This window comes from Montipora foliosa, chromosome 6 (genome assembly GCF_036669935.1).
Source record: "Montipora foliosa isolate CH-2021 chromosome 6, ASM3666993v2, whole genome shotgun sequence".
NCBI classification, from domain to species: domain Eukaryota; kingdom Metazoa; phylum Cnidaria; class Anthozoa; order Scleractinia; family Acroporidae; genus Montipora; species Montipora foliosa.
This window is the reverse complement of record NC_090874.1, coordinates 44,929,959-44,937,458: the sequence shown is the minus strand read 5'-3', so window position 1 is coordinate 44,937,458 and position 7,500 is coordinate 44,929,959. Positions and strand designations below refer to the sequence as shown.

At 37.5% G+C, this 7,500-nt stretch overlaps 1 pseudogene; it reads right to left on the bottom strand.

Annotated features, from left to right (window-relative positions):
* Positions 1-123: 123 nt before the first annotated feature.
* The window catches only part of LOC138005609 (voltage-dependent anion-selective channel protein 2-like), a 20,851-nt pseudogene continuing 13,474 nt past the window's right edge, over positions 124-7,500 (bottom strand).

The window sequence follows — 7,500 nt, the reverse complement described above, 5'->3', positions numbered from 1 at the left end:
CAAGGGAGAAACAGGAAATCAAAGTTGTAATTTCTCCTGCATGCAAAATCTAGTGAGGCCTTGTGAGGTAGAGCCAAAAAAATGTCTTTTCTTAATTGATATACAAGAGCACAATAGATCAAATTAAAATTAAAATCCACTGTTTTTATTTACCACATATATCAATGAGCAAGGTATTAAAATTATTAGAAGTTTACTTAAAACAAAAACATTGCACACAAGCCTAACTTTAATTGTATTTCAGCTTTAAGACTTCCAGTGTGAAGTTCACAAGTATTTCCTCTGGATGAAAAACACTAAATTCCAAGAGATGCACTGCACAGACTCAGCAATTCAAATGCCCTGACAGTCACAGAACAGTGCCAAGCTATCATTTTCTTAGGCTTCTAAATCCAGACCCAAACCAATCTTGTGTCCACCTTGATTGAGATTCTTCGCATCAATCTGTGAAGACAATGTCAGCTTGATCCCGTCACGCAAGCGCTGGGTAAATGCCAGACCCACCTGACTGGTATTGTTGACTTTAGCCTGTAACAAAGAGATAGAAATCAGGTAGTACTAGCAGTGGAAGAACTTAATTTCAATTCGGATTTTAGGTTAGCAAACAAGACGCTAGTATCTCTGAAGTTAAACTAACCATAAAAAGCTGCAAGACACATCTACATACTTACAATCATCTAAAAAGATTAACTTCCAAAGAACTCAAGTGCTGTATCATCCAACAGCGAGTTCCAGCTTGACACTACCAGCTATAATTACACCTTGTCATAACCAGGAAATGATATAACAACACAATGTTATATTTTCAGCTGATGATGATGATGTTGTCTGTTAGTCTTTCCATCAAGTGTTTAATAGACAATTTTATAGTTCTGTGCTCAGTTAAAAGCGAGGCTGGAGTTGACAAACCTCCCTGCTTTTCTTTTGCAAATAGCAACTCATTAGCATTACAACAACATGATTTAAATACGAAAAGCAGTGAGGTTTGTATCAAAGCAAGGTCAACTCCAGCCTTGCTTTTATTCATAGGCCTCTAAGTGTAAAATGGTCTACTATAGTAGGGTGGCATAGTACATCTTCCTCCACATTCAGTGTAACTCAATTCAATGGATAATAGATTTTCACCTTTTTTGGCCACAAATAAGAAGCTTCTTTTTGTGCTTTTCCATTTTTGATAAGGTACATTGCACTTGTTTCCCATGAAATTATATTGGAAGAGGTACCTTAGTGCAGTTTAAATTTTCAGCACATGTATTCCTAAGATGACTAACTGCAATTCCTGCTATTTCACTCTTATGGCTTGTTTTTAGTGGAGTCAGAATGTCTCAAGTTCCACAGATTGAGGAGAAAGACAAAATGCAAAACTTTCCAGCTTGACTAATCAACAAAGAGGTTGTGTTGGCACAATAACTTAAAGCCTTTTGTTTAATTAGCCAATCCCTTGTGTCACTTACTCTAATAGACGTGTCTTTGTCAAGGTCATACTTGCAGCCAACTTGGAATGAGGTGCTACTGTTACCAGATGCCCAATTCAACTGAGCTGCAGCTTCTAGGTTACTATTAATCTAAAGAGGAACAAAAAGCACATTGACCCAACAGCACTTTCTTTAATATTGGTCAACCATTCATGAAGGTGATTGCCAAAAGAGATGATGTTTTCAGGATTCATGTACACCCCTATTTACATTTCAGTGTACACGTAAGTGTTTCCCTGAGAATAATCATTATTATTAGTATTCTGTGTCTAAATTATTGAATGGACATCCTGTAACTTAGGCAAAGAGAACTCATTACTAACCCATCTGTATCACACTTTTCATTTTGTAAGTCAAATGCAGATCGCAGGCTCATGTTGAATTTGTCAATAACGGGACAATGACGCTACTAGCATTGAACTAATGTTATGCATTGTTGATATCTACCGTAAACACCGGCGTATAAGCCGCACCTTTTTGCTCAAATTTTCGGATCAAATCGGGGATGCGGCTTATCTGCGAGAACATCGAGACACCATGCCGTAAATTTGCATAAATTAACAAGTTTAGGAATTAAGAATACCAGAGAAAGATCAAATTTATGTCCTAGTCGGATTTTCATACTATTAGAGAGTCAAAATTATAGGTAAGAGTTTTCGTATTCTCTGTTTTAAATGTTGGTGAGTTAATACATGGGATCACATGTGCAAGAAACTTGAAGAAACAGTGCATTTACATGTAAGACATCTTTGTCAAGACTCAACTTTAGATTTATTTTAATTTCTTTCAAATTTTTTTTTCCAAAATCTAAGTTGCTAAACTCGGGGTGTGGCTTATCTGCGGGTACCTATCTGCGAGTGCGGCTTATATGCCGGTGTTTACGTTATTTTGAAATAAAAATAAAAGCTGATTTGACAAAAGTAATGACCATTATCATATACCTTGTGGTAAATTGCTCCAGTGAATCTTGAAGCGTCATTCCTAAAAAAAAGACATATGAAAGCATACATTTATTTTGAGGGGCTCCATGTAGATGAACAGCATTGAGATACTCCAATTTGCAAACTTTCAAGACATTACAAGTATGTTCCCTATCCACATGTTTCAATATGCTGTGATTTGGAATGTGAAACCTGTTTTTAAAGTATTGTATACTCACACAGATGAATGGATGTTGAAGTCAGATGATCGGTACCCAAATGAAAAGTTGTTGGCAATCAATTTGGACTTTGCAGTGTCATAAGCAGCTTGATAACCAGCGACCCAACCTTCATATCTTCAATTCCAGAAAATGAAAAAAGACCCTTTTAATAATAATATTTTTCATCAAAATCCAATATTACGTTTATCTGAACACAGCAAAGTAACTTCATCTTTGAGCATATGGATCTTAATTTTGAACAACAATGGCTAGTGGGCATGAATCAACATATCCCATTGCAATAAAATATCAGGAAAATATTAAATCATTATTCAGGGCAAAGGGCAAATTTAGGCAAATTTAGGCAAATTTTCACCACTCAAGACAATTTGAAATTAAAAGAGTTCAGTCTTAAAGAAGGTCTAATACTACTGTACATTGACCAAATGCATAAATGGCGGCCAAAAATGTATTATTTTGTTTTTGTGCTAATGAGACTCACTAGCCTTGCTCTCAAGCAACCTTTCTTTTGTATTTTGACCATGCAAACGAGGCTAAAGAGGCTAATTAGCACATAAACAAAAGAATATTTTTTTGGCCACCATTTATGCATTCGGTCTATTGCTTTGAGTCCAAAAGTAAAGGGACATCTATCAGAAAACAAAGGTCAAGAATCTCGCAATTTTCAATTTTCCTTTTGTTGTATTAGTTACCGGTACATTCTTCTTTAAAATAATAATTATTCAAATGTGACAACACAGCTTTCAGGCACCATGAGCTACTTGCACACGCACAATCACTTGAAAATGACATACTATCTAGATTTTTTTCAAACTTGGCACCATTGATACTTGTACACAGCACATTAAAAAAAATGCAATATAAAGTTGGGGTCACCATGCTTGTTTTTGTGCTGTATTCCCTTTATTCTAAGTGTTTTTTTACCGAATTACGCGAGAAGCATTCGAAACTAGATCAACCAGAAAACTTGTTGTCATGTAGCAAAAGCTACTGAGTATTACTGAAAACTTTCACTTATTTGTTTGTCTGGGCTATAATCTTTAAATAAAGTGATTTCAAATTGCTCAATCTTGCAAAGAAATGTAAGCAAATTGGACCGCTACAGTCATCACCTTGCACTCAGTTGCACTGTGCTCTTTAATTTTCTTCCCAACACTATGCATGGCAAAGGGGCAATTTCAGCTTCAAAATGAACATTTTTGACAAAAGGACTTGGGCGAGTTCCAAAACAACACCTTAACTGAGGAGAGTTATCATGATTGCTCTTAAAAGCTCTTGAACAGCCAAAGCGGCCTTTCTTGCCTCTCTTCCGATGGCCTGGGTGAAACGCTGCCATCTCCGAAGTCGCAATGTTATGCGCAGTGCGAGATACACCATGCAAAACAAGGGAAGCACCTTAAAAAACACAGACCAATCTTGGCATAAAACTGAAAACCTACACCAGATGCATACCCAACAACTGCTGATGCTTGTATAGCTGGGCCAGCAAAATCAAAATCAACATCTGCAGTTCCATGGAAGTAATCTTGCTTGTACGCACTCTTTATCTTGGCGGACTTCTTTCTAAAATAAGACAAAACAAGAAAACAGAGAGGGAGTAATAACTTGTATTATCTTCCTGTGGTGAGCTGTGAGATATAAGCTAAAACCTGTGACCTTCTACAATGTGAGTTACAGATTATCAAGTTAACCAAGAGCTTCCACATACATCCCATCTATGCGAGAATACTGTAATGATTACTTTTTTATATACACAGTTTACACACACAGTACATACGTGTATTTACTACCTGTTTTGATCAAAACAACTTGGATCACAACCATTCACCAGCACCACTTTCTACATCGTAATTTGAATGCCCCAGTGCACACTTGGAACATTTCTTTACTGCCACACGTTTGTTCCCCAAATGATTGCTCTTTAGAGCCAAATAAAGATGTACCCACCATTATTTTATTAGTACACCGGTCGCCTCATGGTTAGTGTGCTCAACTCCGGAGCGAATGGTCCAGGTTTGGGTCCTGGCTGGGAACATTGTGTTGTGTTCTTGGGCAAGACACTTTACTGACCCTCGGTGCCTCTCTCCACCCAGGTGTATAAATGGGTACCGGAGAAATTCTGGGGGTAACCTTGCGATGAACTGGCATCCCATCCAGGGGGAAGTAGAAATACTCCTAGTCGCTTCATGCCATGGAAACCGGGATAAGCTCCGGCCTGATGGGCCACTTGGCTCGTATGCAGACTTCACCTTACACCCTCAACAAAAGAGTTGTTTATTTTGTTGTAACCTACCCAGTGTTTGGAGCAAAGCTTGCATCAAATTCTAACTTGAGTCCTTTTGCAACCTGTTGAATGTATAAAAAAATTGCAAGATGAGCTCAAGTTTTTGTTTTGTGCACAAAAATAGCAGAAAACAAAAATGATGTAAAGCAAGACGTACATAATACAGACAAGGTTACTCTATTATAATTTTTTTGTGGCCAGTGCATAAAGTCAGGACCAAACTATTATAAAAAAGAAAAGAAAACTACATAGAGGATATTACATTGCTGCATGGAGAAACGATTCTCTTTGAGTGTTGAAAAATATTTCACAACTGAGCGCAATGAACTAGTGAAATATTTTTCAACACGAGAAGAGCAATTTTGTATCTCCAAGAGGCCATGTGATATTCTATTTATTTTATAAACACCGATGAATACAAAATCATTTCATGAAAGGCATTGAAAAGCACGATTTTCATATGTAACCAGTGATCTTTTCACATGTGAAAATACAGGTTATCTTTATGTGTAAAGATATCATGTTTTTGCACGAAAGCTCACTTGGTATTTCATTGGTGTTATATTTTATAGTTTTGGTGCTCTATAAATTTTAGATTATATTTTGTACCTCTTATATAATAAAGTAAGTTACCTGATCCTCTACTGTGATATTTGTGGTGAGCACATTGTCTGTTGTCCACTTGTCAGAAAAAGTCACACCTGTCACAAAAGTTCAATCAGTGTTGGTTTAATTTAAGATCAACATGTGCTAGAATCAGAAGTACAAACTACTTTATGTAGATTCCAGACTTTCAAAATGAACGATGAAATATATGAATTGGATCATATATGAACTGCGGATATGAAATCAAGTGAAGCTATGATCTTTGCAGTTGTGAACGCAATTTTTGCAACTGCGTAGAGAAGCAATTACGAAGATCATAGCGACTGCGAAGCAACTGTGAAGATTAACTGCGAAGAGCAACTGCAAAGAGAACTGCGAAGATCATAGCTTCACTTGATTTCATATCCGCAGTTCATATATGATCCAATTCATTATATCAGTTCATCGTCGATTCATTCCTCACCAGAACATTAGAACCCACAAATGACCAGCTCCCAACGTCAGTGGCTTCAATAGCTAAGTTGGTTAGAGCATCCCGCACCGGTATCGCAACGTCACATGTTCAAATCCCATTGAAGTCCTGAATTTTTCAGGCTTCTCTACGCAATTGCAAAAATTGCATTCCATTCACAACTGCGAAGATCATAGCTTCACTTAACTTTCAAAATGCTTAAGATTTTTGCCCCACAATCTCAACAAAAATGCTTACACAAGCTTTTTGGCACCTTTCTGGCACTAATTGTGACAAAAATCTCTACTCTTTAACCCACTGACGCCCTGGGACTAACGCCAAATATTCTACTCGTCAACTGGGGGCAGGTGTGAATGGGTTGAATCTGTTATTTAGGAAGCTTTAAATCACATACTAAGTGCTTTTCAGAATGTCCTCAGGAGCACAGGCTCCTACAACCAAATGCCCTAAGCTGGGAGTTGATTTTGATGAGGGAGGAAACCAGAGCACTCTAAAAAAACACTCAAGTCAAACTCAGCCCACATACGATTGCAGTGGTTAGAGATGCAATTAATGACCACTACGTCATCCTGACTCACAGAATAGCTTTGCTAGAGAAATACCATAATCTCTAAATTATTTTGCCAGTGAACAGCCAGGTGTTGAGGTTCCACAAAGAGATATATAGTCACCAGAGTGATAGCCTTTTTTTCTGAGAGACCGCAGTGACTTGCTTGCATTCGTATTTTGTATTTGCACTTTATATTTGCACGTACCATAATCAGCATACTTGTATTTGTGTCTCCAAGCTTCCAAACACCTTTCCTGAATCATTATTTGATGAGCCAGAAGTTATAAATTCCTAACACATCAACAAACAAGAAAACCACTATTAAGAAATACTGTCATGATTCCAAGTGTATTCCTTCTTCATTCTCCATTGTAATTAAGAACGCACAACTCCACTCTCTGTTTTTGTCTTCAAGTCAAGTTTACAAGACCAAATCCTGCAAAAAGAACAAAATGAGGATCTTAATAAATTGCACATGTATACAGTATGATGCCATAACGTGTAAAGGAGGATAAAGGGATGGTTATGTGGGACAACAGATTGGATTGAACCACTTCCCACATATCAATCTATTAATCTTTCTGCCTTGTCAGTTGTAGCTGATAATAGAAAACATCATCAGGTACCAAGATCATCCCTGTTCTCTGTTTACAAGGTGCCGTTTACACTGTGTATTTCTTCACATGGTTGGCTTGGCTTGGCTCTAAATGGGGGCGAATTAAATTTGTAATAGTCAAAAAACCACTGAGATGAACCAAAAAATAAAAATCCCCGCCCGAGCCAATCTCGATAAACTGTTTCCTAATAGCCATAGGCCAACACTAGTTTTAAAAAACTGCCGCTCTTAATTCTGTTTTGGATGCGGGGTGATGGCTAGTTCGAATGAGGTAACATTGTGGTGGTGAATTTGTACGGGCAAGTAAAGACGTTGGTGGAGGGCAAGAAGATCCA